The 20468-nt window shown below is 53.0% G+C and overlaps 1 protein-coding gene across 1 annotated transcript in view; it reads left to right on the top strand.

The window, feature by feature from the left end:
* The window catches only part of LOC141976831 (maestro heat-like repeat-containing protein family member 7), a 57395-nt gene that overhangs the window by 21448 nt on the left and 15479 nt on the right, over positions 1–20468 (top strand). The gene's annotated exons all lie outside the window — the stretch shown is intronic.

Raw genomic sequence — 20468 nt, 5'->3', positions numbered from 1 at the left:
TAGTCGTCTGTCCCATTGTCCTACTCTTCTTACAGTTAGGAAGGTTTTCCTGAGATTTAATCTAAATCTGCAGTGCTGTCTTTTGAACCCATCCCCTCTTGTCCTGCCCTCTGTGGCAAGAGAGAACAACTTTTCGCCATCTTTTTTTTGGCAGCCTTCGAAGAATCTGAAGACCATTAGCACGTCCCCCCTTAATCTCCTCTTTTCCAAACTAAACATAGCCAGTTCCTTCAATCTTTGCTCGTATGGCTTGTGTTCCATCCCTCTGATCATCTTTGTCACTCGCCTCTGGATCCATTACAGTTTCTCCACATCTTTTGTAGACATTGGTGACCAAAACTGGACACCGTACTCCAGCTGAGGCCTAACCAGCACTGAGTAGAGTGGTACTATCACCTCCCATGACTTGCAGGCTATACCTCTGTTAATGCAACCTAAGATTGCATTTGCTTTTTTTTCTTTTTTTTTTTTTTGCAACAGCATCGCTTTGCTGACTCATGCTGAGGCTGTGATCCACCGCAGTTCCAAGATCCTTCTCAGCAGTACAACCGGTTATCCCCCATTCTGTTTCTGTGCATTTGCTTTTTCTTCTCTAAATGTAGCACCTCACTTTTGTCTTGGGTGAGTTTCATTTTGTTGTCTATAGCCCAGTCCTCCAATTTACCATGATCCCTCTGAATTTGAGCTCTTTCCTTCAAAGTCTTGGCAACTCCTTCATCAGGGAGCTGATGCAGGGCTGGGGTCATTGAAAGCTTCCCAGGGGACCTGGCCGTGGCCTGGAGTCAGGAGCCCTGGTTTCTAGTCCTGGCTCTGCCACTGACCTGCTGGGTGACCTTGGGCAAGTCCCTGCCTGGCTTTTGTCTGTTGTTCTGCAGGGCAGGGCCTGGCTCCTGCAGGGTGCGTCTCTGGGTGTGTGATCCAAAGAACCCTAGCACTAGAGTAGCAGCAGAGCTGTGGACTCTAGACCTCCAGGGATTGCTGGTGACACCAGTGATCCGGGACGCCCGGACAGAGCCATTTTGCTTCAATTGGAACCATTTTTTCCTACGAATCCCCTTTTTGAGCCCCGTAGGTTTTAACTGTTGACGTCACAGCTCTGTCCCGCAGCACTCGCTCCTCTGAAGAGCTCGAGAAGGGCCTTTTGCTGCTCAGACCTCATACCAAGTGTGATAGACACAGTATAGTGAAGGCAGAGAAAACCCTTGGGACTTAAATACACAGATCTGGCAGCCTGGTCAAAGAGGAGACAATCTGAAGGCAACTCTCCCTAATGATAATTTACTTCCCCTGAGAATAGCAGGTCAGTCCGGTTTATTAAAGCCGGACGATGAATCGATCAGACATGGAGAGGGCATGACTGTAATTCTCTTTGTTATCCACCATTCCCATTGTTCCATGTCCTCAGCCTGGTTTTCACTTGCTTGTGTTTTATTTTTCCTTCCGGAATCGGTAAGCCTGTATTAGACACTTTTCCCCCTGATCCCGGTTGAGGTTTTGTGGTGCTGTCTTTCAACAGTTCAAAAGCCAAATACAGAAATGATTGAATCTGGCTTTTAGTAACAGACCAAGCCTAGAACTCGTGTACAAAATCGGCTCCCTCGCCGAGGCTGGGCTGTAAGGCCCGGGACTCAGGAGAACCCAAGTTCAGTTTCGGGCTCTGCCAGACTCCCTGGGTGACCATGGGTGAGTCACGTCGCCTCTCTGTGCCTGAGTTCCATGTCTGTACAATGGGGATAGAAATCCTTCCTTTGTGTGTCTAGCCTGTAAGCTCTAGGCCAGGGAATGTCTCTTTCTGTGCCTGGAAAGGCCCCAGCACACGCCCTGATTGCAGATAGGCGCTGGAGGTGCTATTCTAACCCTTATAAGAAGAATACACTTGATTTGTTTGGGGTCAAGGTGTTGTGCAGAGAAGTTTCCACAGATGATACCTGCTAATAAATACCACCCCCTGAGATCGGGGGTACAAGGAAGCAGCTGCTTATGTTGCAGGTAGCCGGCCCCGCTGCCTGCGATCCTAGCTGGGGCTGTGCAAGGGCTTTGAGGCTCTAACATGTCATCTGGAGGCGGGGCGCTAAAAGACTTTTGATAGTGTAGGTGCTGAGCACCCCCTTACACCTGTCCACACACCCCACCACCCCTAGAGCTGGGGTCAGGAGCAGGGCCATGGCTCCAGGGGGGCGGGAGAGGGATGGGGCAAGGGGGCCGAGGCTGGGGCCACAGCTGGGAATTGGCGCAGGGCCGGCAGCTGGGACCTTGTGTGTGGGGCCAGGAGCAGAGCCCCACGTAAAACCTTGGAGTGCTGCAGCACGCCCTGCACTCCTAGTTCCCGTGGCTCTGTCTGCAGGGGAGGCAGACGTTGTTTTGGAAATGTCTTGTTGGGTCACCGGAGGGTGTTTCGTAAAGCAGCTCCTCCTTTCACACAGATATGGAAACTCCAGCGCCAACTCCCAGTCGTCGTGGAGCGGCTACACGAGGCAGACAGGGACATCATCTCCAATGCCATCACGGTGCTGAGAGACATCCTCGCTGGCATGGACAGGCAGAGCGCCAGCCCCGTGGCTGTGCAGTTGGCTGAGAAACTCCTGCCTTTCCTTCATGATGTAAGGCCTGGCGGCCCGCGGGAGACCCTTTAAGCCACAGACGTATGAATGGGGGCTGGCGGGTGGGCTAGCGGGACCTATGCTATGGCCCTAGCCAGAAAAAGCATTGTCGTAAATGACATGAACCCATTCCCGCCTTCTTCTGCTAGCCCATTCTCCATCAGAGCATATGGCAGTAAGGGTGGGAACCCTGGTGTCCTGCAGGCCTGCTGACAAGGATCAGGGCAGCCTGGGGACGAGGCTCCCCTTGAGGGAACGACATGCATTCCTGAGCCTGCATGCAGCGAGGGGGCCTCTGCAGCACAGGGTGCCGCAATGCTCCTGCTGGCTTCCAGGGTAACAAGTGATGGTACCCTGGTGAAAATCCTGCTCCTCCCCTCCCTGGCCAGGAATCCCACAGCTGGCCTGTCAGCTCCATAAGGAAACGGCTCCATCTGTAGGTTCTGCAGCTACCGCCCTTTCCTCTCCCCTTCGTTCTCATGGCAGGGCAGCATCAAAGGAGGGGCTAGTTCTCCCCAGGCCTTTTGGAACCACAAACGAGCCCCCGCCAGCGTGTTCACCAGACTGATGTTCAGTCCCCCACTGCACGGCGAGAGCCAGCAAAGTGGGCGGGAGAAAGGGACCCATCCATTACTGTCTTCCAGGGGTAACGCCCCAGTGGGGGCTCCTGGAGGGACCACCCACCTCCACAGCTCTCACAACGCTAAATTCTACCCTCAGCCCTCCCCAACTCTGCTGGGACCCGGCCACTCTTTATTTAGCAGTGGCACAGGCCCAGCTAAAGCTGTTCCCCGGGTCTCCTGGATCCCCAGCTGACCGAAGGGACAGGGCAGCCCAGACCGAAGATGCAGGATCTCGCCCTGGGGTGAGCCTTTAAACCAAAACCCTGTGGGGCCCGGGGGGAACAGAACAGGTTTTCTGGCCAAGAAGATACCAGGCCAGCCCCTCAGCTGGTGGAAACCTGCATCTCTTTTGCCTTCAGTGGTGCTATGCTCATGAGACTCTGGCCCCCAGCTCTGCCTGTATGACTGGGGGTGAGTTAGCAATACCCCCTGCAGGGCAGACATCTCTGTCACAGTGAGCGCTCACCCCGCTGAGTGAGCACGACCGTCACAGCGTCTCCTCCCCACATCCTCTCTTGCAGGAGTCCAGCAAACTCCGGGTGCTCTCCATCGCCCTCTTTAAACACCTGCTGGAGCTTGTAAGGGGGCCCAGCAGGAGGAAGATGAAGGAGCTCGTCCTCCGGAGCCTGGTCCCGCTGCTCCTCCTCCTGCATGATGAGCGTCCCAATGTGTCCCAGGTGAGGCCACGAGCTGGAGCCTGCAGCTGAGATCATTACAGAGTGACCAGTAATTTGTTGGGGGGGCCAACATGTGACACCCCTCTTTCAAGGGTCTGGCCGGCAGAGGGCAGGTGCTCAGTGCTGTGACAATCAGGTGCTCAAAATCACTTGAACGTTGAGTCCAGTAGCGCCATGACCATGGCGCCCCACCCAACTGCTGAGTCTTCCCTGCCTCTTCTGAGGCCAACACTCCCCCCCTGCAGCCAGGCTGAGAGAATGGGTGGGCGGAGGGGTCAGCTCACCACTCCTACAGCCACTGGCCTCTGCACATTCCCCTGGCTGTGCTGGTGGGAAGAGCACAACCCTGGCCATGGTCCCTACCCGGAGCAGAGCTACCCAGCCTCTGGATGGTGCCCAAGACCCAATGTACCCTTGGCCAAGCAGCCCGGACAGCTCTTACTAGCCATGACATGCCCAAGCCCCCCTCCGCCCCGCCCCAGGTGCCTGTGCACACGCTCGCTCTCATGGCCCCCATCACTTGGGAGCCAAATGCCCCCAGCAGTAATGAATTCACCCTCCTACCCCCCAGGAGGTGGGGAACTAAGGCACAGCGTGAGGCCTAGCGCCTCAGAAGTATTGAATGCCCATGGGCATTAAGCACCTAAATCTCTTTGTAGCCCTGGGCCGAAGCAACTTGCCTGAGTTCCTGCAGGAAGAGCTGGGAATTGAGTCAGGTCTCCAGCCATTGCCTTAGCCACACCTCCGCCCTTCCGCGAGCAGCCACGGGCTGGGAACCGTTCCGCACACACGGCCTCCGGTAACTAGGCTAGTGGCTTTCAGCCAGGCCGTCCCTAGCCATTCGGGTGCCCTATCCAGCCACCCCGCAATGGGGCTGTGTGGGGTCCCAGGCCTCCCCCTCCCCCCCACCAGGGTCTGGGAGGCAGGAGCTGTGTGGGGCCACTCTTGGGGGGCCCAGAGGCCCAGAGTGGCCTGGGGGATTAGCGGAGAGCTGGGAGTAGCCCGCTATGCTTCCCTCGCCCCGGCTCCAGCTGTGTCGCTCGAGGGAGGGGCTTTGGAGAAAGGTTTCCCTCCCACACACACACTCACTGACAGCAGCGGGAAGCGGAGCAGCCTGGCCCCAGTCCGCTCTACTCTGCCAGGTCCCAGCCGCGGCACTCCGCTTCCCACCGCTGGTGAGTGCGGGGGGCAATCCTTTGGAGTAGAGCGGGCTGGGACCGGATTGCTCCACTTCCTGCCACTGCCGGTGAGTGTGGGGTTGCTGGGGAAGAGGCTTGCAGAGAAGAGGTGGAATGGGGGCGGGCTGGGGACGGAGCAGGGGGGAAGGGGAAGAGGCAGGGCGGAGGGAGTTGTCCAGGCCCCCCCAGGGACGTCCCTGCCCTTTGTAGTGGGCGCAGCCCGCGGCGGGGCTGGCCGAGGTATAGGGCGGGTCGCTGGGGCTGGTGCTGCTGCATGTGCAGCATGCAGCCGCCTAGGTGCACCATGAAATTTAGGGCAATTTGGTGCCCCAAATTTCACGGTCCCCTATGCAGCCGCATATGCCGAGGGACGGCCCTGGCTTCCAGCTCCCGTAACCGTTGCCGGCTCGCCCCGACCCCTCTTGTTTTGCAGGTGTGTTGGGACACCCTCAGGAGTGCTCTGGAATTCCTCAGGTGGAGCCAGCTCGGTGCTCTCGTCCAGAAAAAGGAGCTTTGGCGAGGCTGTGACTGCCTGGTGAGGGAGCCCTCCATTGCCCGGCTCCGTGCCCACACCGAGCCCCAGCCCCGGGACCACACCTGGCCCTGGCTGTAGTCCCTCTGCGTGATCCCCCCGGCACAGGAAAGAGGGCTGAAAGCAGGACACTCCACAGATCTGGAACCTGGCCTGCAGGATGGAAAGGCCTTTAGTAACCTTGTGCTCCCTTCTTCTGGCTCCTAGGTGGCGTGCTACAAGGGGAGGGCAGAAACCTTCCTCTGCCAGGCCATGGCCTTTCTGGAAGACCCACAGGATCCCATTAGAGAAGCGGCCATCAGGTTTCTAGGTAACCACAGAGCAGAGGGGTCCCTTAAGCAGAGGGGCTGGATCCAGTCCCAGGCTCTCCTCAGTCCCTGCCGGCAGCAAGAAGTAACCCCTGGGCTCCTGATTGCCGAATGAAGGCTCAGGGGTGTCAGAAACCCGCAGGAGCAAGCTCACCCCAAACTGCCCTGATCGGCTGATGGGCCCCCTCGAACCCCACTGCTCCCCATGCGGTCCCCATCCCCCCCACCCCCACCCCACCATGGGCTCGTGGTAGTGGAACCTCAAGGCGCTATGCTCTCCTTTGGCAACCAGCCCCACAGCCATCCCTGGGGACTCGCCCTTTCCCCTGGGGACTCAGGAGTGCGTCCTGGACAACAAGGGGCAGGGGAAAGCCCCACTGCTTGGAGGGTGACAGAGGCTTTGACACCCTCTCTGGGGATGCAGGGATGTAATGAGCTGTTTGTGTGTGTAGGCCTCACTGCCCGGCAGCTGGACCAGCAGAGCCAGGAGAAGTTAGAGGCCATCTGCAATGGTGAGTGGTATCTGCCTTGAGCACTGAGCGCTAGAGGGACGAATGGCCCAGGGCCACGGGCTGGGTTCAATCTCCGACGCCAGCAATGTGATCTTGGGCGAGAGCCACAAAGGGTTGCAAAATGTAGATCCCCAAACCCCCGATCAGCTTCCCCCTCACCCTGTGGTGTCTGGTGGTTGGCATGTGCCCAGGCACTTAGCCCTGACCTCAGAGCTGTGGCCTGGCAAATCCCCAAACTGGGCCTGAGCTGGCTGGCCTTCGCAGACGATTGCCCCCCCCGCCCCCGCAACACAGCAAGGGTGGGGTCCTGCCTCCCCCCCTTGCACTCACTAGCCCAGGGTTTGTTGCAGTCACCTCCAGGTGGGGTGCCTGGTGTCAAGCCACTGCTCCAAAGGAGACTGAGGTGACGTCCGGTCATCTACCTCCCTGCTGCATGCCCGGAACCCTGGGCAAGCGCAGGGCGGAGCAGCGTCTCCTCCACATTTGTTGGGGAAAAGGGGGACGGGGGAGGGGTGACATAGCTCAGGCTCCTCACTCCCAGAGCAGTTTCACAGCTGGGCCCCAACCAGAGCTAGAGAATGGCTGAGCTCCCTCCTCGGCACTTCCTGGAGGGCAGCAGGGCACCGGAAGTTAGGCGTAGCCTAACAATGCCCAAGCCCCCTTTGTGAATCTCCCCCTCTCTGGGCTTGAGTGCCCATCTGTGCACTGGGGGGAAGGGGGAGCGTAAATACAGGCAGGGATGAGGCCATCAGATCCTGCAGGGACGGGGAAGTCCTGGAAATAGTGAGTGAATGGGGTTCATTGTGACTTCTTGCCTTTGTCTGGGGGCTCCCCCAGCTATGGAGGGCAGTGGGGATGTTAAGTGAGGGTTGGTGGTTGTTCCTGCTAGTCCCCTGAATCCCGCCTCCCAGCCTGCTGCCTTCTTGTCACGGGCTGAGAGGTACAGCCCTGGCTTGGTGTGCCAGGGCTTTCCAGAGCACCATGGCTCTGACCTCCATTTCCTTCCTTTCAATCTTAGTCCTCAAAGGCTTGCAGCAGGACAGCAAGTCCTCTGTCAGGTGCCTGGCTTTGCAGACAATGCTCATCCTCAATGCCTGCAAGAAACATCGTCCAGCCCGCACCAGCCTACGGACACTCTTGCACAGGATGAGACTGATGCATACAAGGGAGAACCCAGTCATTGAAGCTGCCCAGCTGCCTGAGTAAAAGCCAGCCTCCCTACTCTGGGGGTTTGGTGCACCAGAGCCCGCCTGGAGCAGGGTGGAACACATCGTTCCGGACCATGGCTTCCTCCCCATTGGCCGCCTGCCCTGCCCAGCTACGTGAGTAGTTAACCGCTCAATAGCTTTTATCACCATGTACTTTTTGACAGGTTTCCATGCCCCGTGTAGAGTTTACATCCCGCCCTCCGTCCCCGTTTCCGGTCGTGTACATTTTTGGCACCATCGGCCCTTCTGAACATTTATTTTGTATTATTTTTCTGTGTTTGGCCGGGGGAAGGTTGTGTGCTTGTGCTACAGTCAGGCAGGCAGAGCAGCAGAAGGTCCATTTGCCTGGCCCTTGATCAGGGCGGGGCAGCGATCAAGGAGGCTGCCACTCCTGACAGTGGGGTGGCGGGGATAGGGGAACCCAGGTCCTCCCGCTACACTTCGTCCCCGCCCAGGGCCCTAACAGCGTGCTGTGTTTTGAGATATTTAGAGAAAAAGTATGAACGAGTAGAAAGAGAGGCTGTAGGGGGTTCGCGGCTCCCTCCCCATCCGTCTGGGCGGGAGACCACGGCCCTCGCTACGATACTTCCGGGGTACCTTGGTTCAGGGGAAATAGCTCAGTGTTCATGGTTCTGGCCTGCAGTCAGGCCGACCAACGGTAGAGAGTCTGTTTGCCCGGGGTCCTCATTCAGGACAGGGCTGCTGTCGAGTAGGGGCTCTGGCCTACAGTCAGGCAGGCAGAGCAGCAGAAGGTCCATTTGCCTGGCCCTTCATCAGGGCGGGGCAGCAATCAAGTAGGGGGGCTCTGGCCTACAGTCCGGCGGAGCCGTCGCAGCCTGGGGGAGGTTAGCTCTCTGGTGGGAGAGTCAGCACCACCGTCTGGCGTCCTGATTCAGGGGGGTGCCAGACCAATCAGGCCTCCTGACAACCAAGTCGGGAGGCTGCTACTCCTGACGGTCGGGTGGCAGTGGTAGGGGAACCCAGGCCCCCTCACTCCACTGCATCCCAGCCCAGGGCCCTAACAGCCGTGGAGCGATCCGCCACTGCGTCAGTGGGGAAAATCCGACAGCAACACACTGGCCGGCTTGTAGTCAATAACACAGCTGAACCCAATTCGGCTGCCCTGGGCTCCTTGCTACACGCCATTCCGTGTGTACATGGGTTCAGGGGTGGCAGGTTTGTAGAAATTTTGGTGGTGCCCAGAACCCGCCCCTACTTCGCCCCCCACCTGCCCAAGGCTCCGGGAGGGAGTTTGGGTGAGGAAGGACGACTGGGGTGCAGGCCCTAGGCTTAGGCAGAGTATTGGGGTGCAGGCTGCAGGCTCTGGGAGGGAGTTTGGGGATGGGAGGGGGTACAGAGGGAGGGGGTGCAGGGATGAGGGGTTTGGGAGGGGCTCAGGGCAAGAGTCGGGGTGTAGGGGGTGAGGGTTCTGTTTGGGGCTGGGAAGTTTGGGGGGTTAGAGAGGCTCAGGGCTGGGGCAGAGGGTTGGAATGTAGGGAGTGGCAGCTGGTGTCAAGTGGAGTGCCCCAGGGGTCGGTCCTGGGGCCGGTTTTGTTCAATATCTTCAGAAATGATCTGGAGGATGGTGTGGATTGCACCCTCAGCAAATTTGTGGATGATACTAAACTAGGAGGAGTGGTAGATATGCTGGAGGGCAGGGATAGGATACAGAGGGACCTAGACAAATTGGAGGATTGGGCCAAAAGAAATCTGATGAGGTTCAATAAGGATAAGTGCAGGGTCCTGCACTTAGGAAGGAAGAACCCAATGCACCGCTACAGACTAGGGACTGAATGGCTAGGCAGCAGTTCTGCAGAAAAGGACCTAGGGGTGACAGTGGATGAGAAGCTGGATATGAGTCAGCAGTGTGCCCTTGTTGCCAAGAAGGCCAATGGCATTTTGGGATGTATAAGTAGGGGCATTGCCAGCAGATCGAGGGACGTGATCGTTCCCCTCTATTCGACATTGGTGAGGCCTCATCTGGAGTACTGTGTCCAGTTTTGGGCCCCACACTACAAGAAGGATGTGGATAAATTGGAGAGAGTCCAGCAAAGGGCAACAAAAATGATTAGGGGTCTGGAACACATGAGTTATGAGGAGAGGCTGAGGGAACTGGGATTGTTTAGTCTGCAGAAGAGAAGAATGAGGGGGGATTTGATAGCTACTTTCAACTACCTGAGAGGTGGTTCCAGAGAGGATGGTTCTAGACTATTCTCAGTGGTAGAAGAGGACAGGACAAGGAGTAATGGTCTCAAGTTGCAGTGGGGGAGGTTTAGGTTGGATATTAGGAAAAACTTTTTCACCAAGAGGGTGGTGAAACACTGGAATGTGTTACCTAGGGAGGTGGTAGAATCTCCTTCCTTAGAAGTTTTTAAGGTCAGGTTTGACAAAGCCCTGGCTGGGATGATTTAATTGGGGATCGGTCCTGCTTTGAGCAGGGGGTTGGACTAGATGACCTCCTGAGGTCCCTTCCAACCCTGATATTCTATGATTCTATGAGATGAGGGCTCTCTCTAGGGCTGGAGATGAGGGGTTTGTGGTGTTGGAAGAGGCTCAGGGCTGGGGCAGAGGGTTGGAGTGTGGGGGGATGAGGGCTCTGTCTAGGGCTGGAGATGAGGGGTTTGTGGTGTTGGAAGAGGCTCAGGGCTGGGGCAGAGGGTTGGAGTGTGGGGGGATGAGGGCTCTGTCTAGGGCTGGAGATGAGGGGTTTGTGGTGTTGGAGGGGGCTCAGGGCTGGGGCAGAGGGTTGGGGTGTGGGGGGAATGAGGGCTCTGTCTAGGACTGGAGATGAGGGGTTTGTGGTGTTGGAAGAGGTTCAGGGCTGGGGCAGAGGGCTGGGGTGTGGGGGGATGAGGGCTCTGTCTAGGGCTGGAGATGAGGGGTTTGTGGTGTTGGAGGGGGCTCAGGGCTGGGGCAGAGGGTTGGGGTATGGGGGGATGAGGGCTCTGTCTAGGGCTGGAGATGAGGGGTTTGTGGTGTTGGAGGGGGCTCAGGACTGGGGCAGAGGGTTGGGGTATGGGGGGATGAGGGCTCTGTCTAGGGCTGGAGATGAGGGGTTTGTGGTGTTGGAGGGGGCTCAGGGCTGGGTCAGAGGGTTGGGGTATGGGGGGATGAGGGCTCTGGCTAGGACTGGGGATAAGGTGTTTGGGGTGTTGGAGGGGCTCAGGGTGAGGGTTGAGGGTGTGGTGGAGAGGTGAAAGCTCTGGCTGGGGGTGTGGGCTCTGGGGTGGGGCAGGGCTGGGGATGAGTTGGGGTGCAGGCAGGCTGCTCCGGGATAGGGGCCAGAGAGGAGGACTCCCCCCAGCCCTTTCCCTGCCGGCAACAGCGAGCTTTGGGGGAGGACAGTGAGTGGCAGCCCCAACAGCTTCTCAGTGTCCCTGGCATCTGGCAGCCCCTCTGGGTCTCTGTCAGGATAGCGCTCTCCGTTAGGTCTGTGCTTCCACAGCGGGGAAGAGACGTGCTGCTCATCTGGCAGCTCTCTCCCATCTGAGCTGGAGGCCCGGCCTTTTATAAGGGACTCATTCCTCTAGGTCACACTGCAGTCACTCACAGAGACGGTGCAGCGAGGTAAATCTAGCCATGTATCAATCAGAGGCCAGACTAACCTCCTTGTTCCAATAAGAACAATAACTTAGGTGCACCATTTCTTATTGGAACCCTCCGTGAAGTCCTGCCTGAAATACTCCTTGATGTAAAGCCATCCCCTTTGCTGATTTTAGCTCCCTGAAGCCAACCCTGTAAGCCGTGTCATCAGTCGCCCCTCCCTCTGTCACAGCAACGGCAGACAATTGTTCCGCGCCTTTTTTCTGTGCGGACGCCATACCAAGGCAAGCATGGAGGCCGCTCAGCTCACTTTGGCAATTAGGAGCACATTAAACACCACACGCATTATCCAGCACTATATGCAGCACCAGAACCTGGCAGAGCGATACCGGGCGAGGAGGCGACGTCAGCACGGTCGTGTGAGTGATCAGGACATGGACACAGATTTCTCTGAAAGCATGGGCCCTGCCAATGCATGCATAATGGTGCTAATGGGGCAGGTTCATGCTGTGGAACGCCGATTCTGTGCTCAGGAAACAAGCACAGACTGGTGGGACCGCATAGTGTTGCAGGTCTGGGACGATTCCTAGTGGCTGCGAAACTTTCGCATGCGTAAGGGCACTTTCATGGAACTTTGTGACTTGCTTTCCCCTGCCCTGAAGCGCATGAATACCAAGATGAGAGCAGCCCTCACAGTTGAGAAGCGAGTGGCGATAGCCCTGTGGAAGCTTGCAACGCCAGACAGCTACCGGTCAGTTGGGAATCAATTTGGAGTGGGCAAATCTACTGTGGGGGCTGCTGTGATGCAAGTAGCCCACGCAATCAAAGATCTGCTAATATCAAGGGTAGTGACCCTGGGAAATGTGCAGGTCATAGTGGATGGCTTTGCTGCAATGGGATTCCCTAACTTTGGTGGGGCCATAGACGGAACCCATATCCCTATCTTGGCACCGGAGCACCAAGCCGGCGAGTACATAAACCGCAAGGGGTACTTTTCAATAGTGCTGCAAGCTCTGGTGGATCACAAGGGACATTTCACCAACATCAGCGTGGGATGGCCGGGAAAGGTACATGACGCTCGCATCTTCAGGAACTCTGGTCTGTTTCAAAAGCTTCAGGAAGGGACTTTATTCCCAGACCAGAAAATAACTGTTGGGGACGTTGAAATGACTATATGTATCCTTGGGGACCCAGCCTACCCCTTAATGCCATGGCTCATGAAGCCGTACACAGGCAGCCTGGACAGTAGTCAGGAGCTGTTCAACTACAGGCTGAGCAAGTGCAGAATGGTGGTAGAATGTGCATTTGGACGTTTAAAGGTGCGCTGGCGCACTTTACTGACTCACTTAGACCTCAGCGAAACCAATATTCCCACTGTTATTACTGCTTGCTGTGTGCTCCACAATATCTGTGAGAGTAAGGGGGAGACGTTTATGGTGGGGTGGGAGGTTGAGGCAAATTGCCTGGCTGCTGGTTACGCGCAGCCAGACACCAGGGCGGTTAGAAGAGCACAGGAGGGCGCGGTACGCATCAGAGAAGCGTTGAAAACCAGTTTCATGACTGGCCAGGCTACGGTGTGAAAGTTCTCTTTGTTTCTCCTTGATGAAACCCCTCGCCCCTTGGTTCACTCTACTTCCCTGTAAGCTAACCACTCTCCCCTCCTCCCTTCGATCACCGCTTGCAGAGGCAATAAAGTCATTGTTGCTTCACATTCATGCATTCTTTATTCATTCATCACACAAATAGGGGGATGACTACCAAGGTAGCCCAGGAGGGGTGGTGGAGGAGGGAAGGAAAATGCCACACAGCACTTTAGGCACAGCACTTTAAAAGTTTACAACTTTAAAATTTATTGAATGCCAGCCTTCTTTTTTTGGGGCAATCCTCTGTGGTGGAGTGGCTGGTTGGCCGGTGGCCCCCCCACCGTGTTCTTGAGCATCTGGGTGTGGAGGCTATGGAACTGGGGGAGGAGGGCGGTTGGTCGCACAGGGTCTGTAGTGGCAGTCTGTGCTCCAGCTGCCTTTGCTGCAGCTCAGCCATACACTGGAGCATACTGGTTTGATCCTCCAGCAGCCTCAGCATTGAATCCTGCCTCCTCTCATCACGCTGCCACAACCTTTCAGCTTCAGCCCTGTCTTCAGCCAACCACTTACTCTCTTCAGCCTACCACTTACTCTCTTCAGCCCGCCACCTCTCCTCCCAGTCATTTTGTGCTTTCCTGCACTCTGACATTATTTGCCTCCACGCATTCGTCTGTGCTCTGTCAGTGTGGGAGGACCGCATGAGCTCAGAGAACATTTCATCATGAGTGCGATTTTTTTTTCTTTCTAATCTTCACTAGCCTCTGGGAAGGAGAAGATCCTGTGATCATTGAAACACAAGCAGCTCGTGGAGAAAAAAAAAGGGACAGCGGTATTCAAAAAGACACATTTTAGAAAACAGTGGCTACAGTCTTTCAGGGTAAACCTTGCTGTTAACATTACATACATAGCACGTGTGCTTTCGTTACAAGATCGCATTTTGCCTCCCCCCACCGTGTGGCTACCCCCTCAACTCTCCCCCCTCCCCGTGGCTAACAGCGGGGAACATTTCTGTTCAGCAGCAGGCAAACAGCCCAGCAGGAACGGGCTCCTCTGAGTGTCCCCTGAAGAAAAGCACCCTATTTCAACCACGTGACCATGAATGATATCTCACTCTCCTGAGGATAACACAGAGAGATAAAGAACGGATGTTGTTTGAACGCCAGCAAACATACACTGCAATGCTTTGTTGTACAATGATTCCCGAGTATGTGTTACTGGCCTGGAGTGGTAAAGTGTCCTACCATGAAGGACGCAATAAGGCTGCCTTCCCCAGAAACCTTTTGCAAAGGCTTTGGGAGTACATCCAGGAGAGCCGCGAATGCCAGGGCAAATTAATCCTTTCACATGCTTGCTTTTAAACCATGTATAGTATTTTAAAAGATACACTCACCGGAGGTCCCTTCTCCGCCTGCCGGGTCCAAGAGGCAGCCTTGGGTGGGTTCGGGGGGTACTGGCTCCAGGTCCAGAGTGAGAAACAGTTCCTGGCTGTCAGGAAAACCGGTTTCTCCGCTTGCTTGCTGTGGGCTATCTACAACCTCATCATCATCATCATCATCATCATCATCTTCTTCGTCCCCAAAACCTGCTTCCGTATTGCCTCCATCTCTATTGAAGGAGTCAAAGAACACGGCTGGGGTAGTGGTGGCTGAACCCCCTAAAATGGCATGCAGCTCATCATAGAAGCGGCATGTTTGGGGCTCTGACCCGGAGCGGCCGTTCGCCCCTCTGGTTTTCTGGTAGGCTTGCCTCAGCTCCTTAAGTTTCACACGGCACTGCTTCGGGTCCCTGTTATGGCCTCTGTCCTTCATGCCCTGGGAGATTTTGACAAAGGTTTTGGCATTTCGAAAACTGGAACGGAGTTCTGATAGCACGGATTCCTCTCCCCATACAGCGATCAGATCCCGTACCTCCCGTTCAGTCCATGCTGGAGCTCTTTTGCGATTCTGGGACTCCATCATGGTCACCTCTGCTGATGAGCTCTGCATGGTCACCTGCAGCTTCCCACGCTGGCCAAACAGGAAATGAGATTCAAAAGTTCGCAGTTCTTTTCCTGTCTACCTGGCCAGTGCATCTGAGTTGAGAGTGCTGTCCAGAGCGGTCACAATGGAGCACTCTGGGATAGCTCCCGGAGGCCAATACCGTCGAATTGTGTCCACAGTACCCCAAATTCGACCCGGCAAGGCCAATTTAAGCGCTAATCCACTTGTCAGGGGTGGAGTACGGAAATCAATTTTAAGAGCCCTTTAAGTCGAAATAAAGGGCTTCATCGTGTGGATGGGTGCAGGTTTACATTGATTTAATGCTGCTAAATTCGACCTAAAGTCCTAGTGTAGACCAGGGCTCAGAGAAGGAGAGTATAGAAAACAGGAAGAGATCCTTTTTGGTTAGTGAGACAAGGAAAGTATAAAGAAAAGAGTCCTTGTGGCACCTTAGAGACTAACAAATTTATCTGAGCATAAGCTTTCATGAGCATCCGATGAAGTGAGCTGTAGCCCACGAAAGCTTATGCTCAAATAAATACATTGGTCTCTAAGGTGCCACAAGTCCTCCTTTTCTTTTTGCGAATACAGACTAACACAGCTGCTACTCTGAAACCTGTCATTATGCAAGGAAAGTATAGCAAGCTGCAGGGGGAGCGGAGGGGAGGGGAAAGAGAACGTACCCTTCATAGAATCATAGAATATCAGGGTTGGAAGGGACCTCAGGAGGTCATCTAGTCCAACCCCCTGCTCAAAGCAGGACCGATCCCCAGTTAAATCATCCCAGCCAGGGCTTTGTCAAACCTGACCTTAAAAACTTCTAAGGAAGGAGATTCCACCACCTCCCTAGGTAACACATTCCAGTGTTTCACCACCCTCCTAGTGAAAAAGTTTTTCCTAATATCCAACCTAAATCTCCCCCACTGCAACTTGAGACCATTACTCCTTGTTCTGTCATCTGCTACCACTGAGAACAGTCTAGAGCCATCCTCTTTGGAACCCCCTTTCAGGTAGTTGAAAGCAGCTATCAAATCCCCCCTCATTCTTCTCTTCCGTAGACTAAACATCCCCAGTTCCCTCAGCCTCTCCTCAAAAGTCATGTGTTCCAGTCCCCTAATCATTTTTGTTGCCCTTTGCTGGACTCTCTCCAATTTATCCACATCCTTCTTGTAGTGTGGAGCCCAAAACTGGACACACTATTCCAGATGAGGCTTCACCAATGTCGAATAGAGGGGAACGATCACGTCCCTCGATCTGCTGGCAATGCCCCTACTTATACATCCCAAAATGCCATTGGCCTTCTTGGCAACAAGGGCACACTGCTGACTCATATCCAGCTTCTCATCCACTGTAACCCCTAGGTCCTTTTCTGCAGAACTGCTGCCGAGCCATTTGGTCCCTAGTCTGTAGCGGTGCATTGGATTCTTCCATCCTAAGTGCAGGACTCTGCACTTGTCCTTGCTGAACCTCATCAGATTTCTTTTGGCCCAATCCTCCAATTTGTCTAGGGCCCTCTGTATCCTATCCCTACCCTCCAGCGTATCTACCTCTCCTCCCAGTTTAGTGTCATCTGCAAACTTGCTGAGGGTGCAATCCACACCATCCTCCAGATCATTTATGAAGATATTGAACAAAACCGGCCCCAGGACCCACCCTTGGGGCACTCCACTTGACACCGGCTGCCAACTAGACATGGAGCCATTGAGCACTACCCGTTGAGCCCCACAATCTAGCCAGCTTTCTATCCACATTATAGTCCATTCATCCAGCCCATACTTCTTTAACTTGCTGGCAACAATACTGTGGGAGACAGTGTCAAAAGCTTTGCTAAAGTCAAGGAACAACACGTCCACCACTTTCCCCTCATCCACAGAGCCAGTTATCGCATCATAGAAGGCAATTAGATTAGTCAGGCATGACTTGCCCTTGGTGAATCCATGCTGACTGTTCCTGATCACTTTCCTTTCCTCTCCTCTAAGTGCTTCAGAATTGATTCCTTGAGGACCTGCTCCACGATTTTTCCAGGGACTGAGGTGAGGCTGACTGGCCTGTAGTTCCCAGGATCCTCCTTCTTCCCTTTTTTAAAGATGGGCACTACATTAGCCTTTTTCCTGTCGTCCAGGAGTTCCCCCGATCGCCATGAGTTTTCAAAGATAATGGCCAATGGCTCTGCAATCACATCCGCCAACTCCTTTAGGACTCTCGGATGCAACGCATCCGGCCCCATTGACTTGTGCTCGTCCAGCTTTGCTAAATAGTCCCGAACCACTTCTTTCTCCACAGAGGGCTGGTCACCTCCTCCCCATGCTGTGCTGCCCAGTGCAGTAGTCTAGGAGCTGACCTTGTTCGTGAAGAGAGAGGCAAAAAAAGCATTGAGTACATTAGCTTTTTCCACATCCTCTGTCACTAGGTTGCCTCCCTCATGCAGTAAGGGGCCCACACTTTCCTTGACTTTCTCCTTGTTGCTAACATATCTGAAGAAACCCTTCTTGTTACTCTTAACATCTCTCGCTAGCTGCAACTCCAGGTGTGATTTGGCCTTCCTGATTTCACTCCTGCATGCCCAAGCAATATTTTTATACTCCTCCATGGTCATTTGTCCAATCTTCCACTTCTTGTAAGCTTCTTTTTTGTATTTAAGATTAGCAAGGATTTCACTGTTAAGCCAAGCTGGTCGCCTGCCATATTTACTATTCTTTCTACACATCGGGACGGTTTGTCCCTGTAGCCTCAATAAGGATTCTTTAAAATACAGCCAGCTCTCCTGGACTCCTTTCCCCCTCATGTTATTCTTCCAGGGGATCTTGCCCATCAGTTCCCTGAGGGAGTCAAAGTCTGCTTTTCTGAAGTCCAGGGTCCGTATTCTGCTGCTTTCCTTTCATCCTTGTGTCAGGATCCTGAACTCGACCATCTCATGGTCACTGCCTCACAGGTTCCCATCCACTTTTGCTTCCCCTACTAATTCTTCCCTTGCGACTGCCCCCGGGAAAAGAGGGAGCTCCCAAGGCTCACAGCCCCCAGCATGGTTATCTCTGCCTCTCGGGCGGACCAATCAGAAACTGTTCTACAGCTGCATCATCGAATGCATTTTCCTGAACCAATCCTATCAACCCAAGATTTTTAAACAAGAGCCCTCTCCCTCCCCTCCCCGCCCCTCCCCTCACTACCCACCCCTTTAACTGCCTTATTCTTATCTAAAAAAACAGGCCCCAAGCACCTTTCCCACTAGATAGATAGATAGATAGATAGATAGATAACCCCATTGGCTTTAAGGCCTTTTAAATTTTATGGGACTTTTCCCACTGGGGCTGACAAACAACAAAAATAAGTTTAGGGGTTTTTAGAGAGTGTTCCCTATTTTAAAATTTCACAGTTTAATTAGGGCTTGTCTACACTGCCACTTACAGCGCTGAAACTTGCACCGCTCAGGGGTGTGAAAAAACACCCTTCTGAGCTGGAGCCGCGAGGACACTGCCACCTTAAAGCGTTGTCGTGGCAGCGATTTAACGTGGGCAGTGTCGACACCTTCTTAAGAGTTTAAACCAGTTCGTGTTACAAAGGGGCCTCTTTATTTCACTACAGAACAAGGGAGTTCATTTCAAGGGTTACAAATGTGTTAAATAGATTGTGAATGGTAATATTGCTTTCTCTTTACCATTAACGTTCCTGTAAACAGGTGTTGATCTTACTAGTGTTCAGTAAAACTTGGCAGCCCTTTAGGTTTACATTTAGTTTTGATCCTCTGCCTTTGCTGCAAAAGAAATTTAAAAACAGAAGGGCCTGCTTCAAATAGGTCAAATTTGGCCTTTGGTTTACACTTAAAAAATCACTAGAAAAGAAAAATGTGTTTGGGGCGGGCAGGGGGGGGGGGGGCGGGAAGGGGGGCGACAAATACCTTATCTCTGGTTTAAAAAAAAAAGCTAACTGGTTCACATAAGCTGCTTTTTCTTGTGTTTTGTAGAAATCCATACTTTCAAAACGTGAGGTTTTTAACTGTACCCTGATTTTTAAAGCTTTCTTTACAATTTCAAGGTAACAACAAAAAAAACCCCAACTTTCTCTTTTTGCATTCTTTGATATATTAAGTCCATTTAAACAGTTAAAAAAGAGCTTGTACCTGGGTCTCAGCACACGGACTGCAAACATTTAGAAGCAAAGACAGTCTGATAATGCAACAATGCAACAAACAATCATACTAAAATCCCTAAGTCAATAAAAACTTAATTTAACTTTAACAAATTACTTTTGTAAACTGCCTGTGGTTTTAACCCCGAGATGCTTCTTTATTTTACACTCTTAATAAGTTCAAAGGGTGTCTTTTGAAAAGCAATCTGCTGTGGGTTCTTGTTTGTTTTAAATTCATACATGTTCTGGCCATCTTTACAGTGAAACAACTTTGGTCACAGGACATGCGAGCTAAACAGGGGAAGGCAGCTATTTTTAAATCCTGCTTCATGCAGATTTTATATAACAGGCCTAAAGCAAACTTGTTTGTCCTGGTTTACATTTCAAAAAAACATGAGAAAAGAAGAAGAACGTATGTGTGTGTATGTTGGGAACAGAACAAGCCCCTTATCTCTGTCAGAACTTTTTCACATCAGCTGCTTTTTCTTCTTTTTTGTCTAAATCCAAACCTTAACAACATGAGGGTTTTAACAGTACCCTGATTTTTAAAGCTTTCTTTACAATTTAAAGGTAAAACTGTTTTGGTTTGGGTCTCTTTTTGTATTCTTTTATATAGTAAGTTTATTTAAAGAGTTAATAAAAAGATTTTGTAAATGGTGATCTGGCCATTCCCATTTCTGTAACCAGGAGGCTTTGAAATCTACATGCCTCTTTCCTTTAATTAACGTTACGGCCCTGGCTTTTGCTTAATGGTAACTAGACATCTTTTGAAAACAAACTGGCTAATTCAAAAATGCCCCTGTCAAACTTATTACTAAAATGTTTTTTGTCTTCTTAGAAACACAAAGTACAAATGAAAAAGCCTTTTTGTTTTTATAAAGCATTACTTTTAATACAGCTTCTAGACCCAAAACAAACACAGAAACATGTATTTATGTCTCAGCCCGTGGGCTGCAAACATTTAGGAACAAAAGCAGTCTGATAATGCAACAAAAATCTAAAATGTTTAATAAGCTTAATATAACTTTCATCATGTGTTAAAACTGTTACAGCATTTTTAAAACGTACATTTTTATTCCACTCCAAAACACATCCTTGTTTTTTTCCGGTAAACAGGAGGTTTAAAGTCATGGCACTGTTTCCTTAGGTCCTGTCTACGCTGGCAAGTTGCAGCGCGGTAAAGCAGCTTTCTGCGCTGCAACTGGTGAGGTGTACGCACGGCCACGCCACTCAGGGCGCGGAAACAGGGCAGTTGCAGAGCTTTAAAAAAAGCACTGCCCAGTTTAAAAAACTTTCTGCACCGGGGCTACAGGGCTGCGTTGCCAGTGTAGACACCGAGGTCGATTACGGCGCTGCGATTGGCCTCCGGGAGGTGTCCCACAATGCCTGCTCTCGCCTCTCTGGTCATCGGTTTGAACTCTACTGCCCGGCCCTCAGGTGACCATCCATCATCCCCACTCCGTAAACTCCTTTGCCATTTTGAAAGTCCCCTTCCTGTTTGCTCGGTGATGCGTGCAGCGCATCTTTCCAGGTGGCCAGGCCTGCTCCACGCACCAGGCGATCCACCTGTTTGGAGCTCTGCTGAGCTGCTGGACCTCAT

The sequence above is a fragment of the Natator depressus genome, chromosome 23, assembly GCF_965152275.1.
Source record: "Natator depressus isolate rNatDep1 chromosome 23, rNatDep2.hap1, whole genome shotgun sequence".
Taxonomy (NCBI): domain Eukaryota; kingdom Metazoa; phylum Chordata; order Testudines; family Cheloniidae; genus Natator; species Natator depressus.
This window is presented reverse-complemented; position numbering and strand designations above follow the sequence as displayed.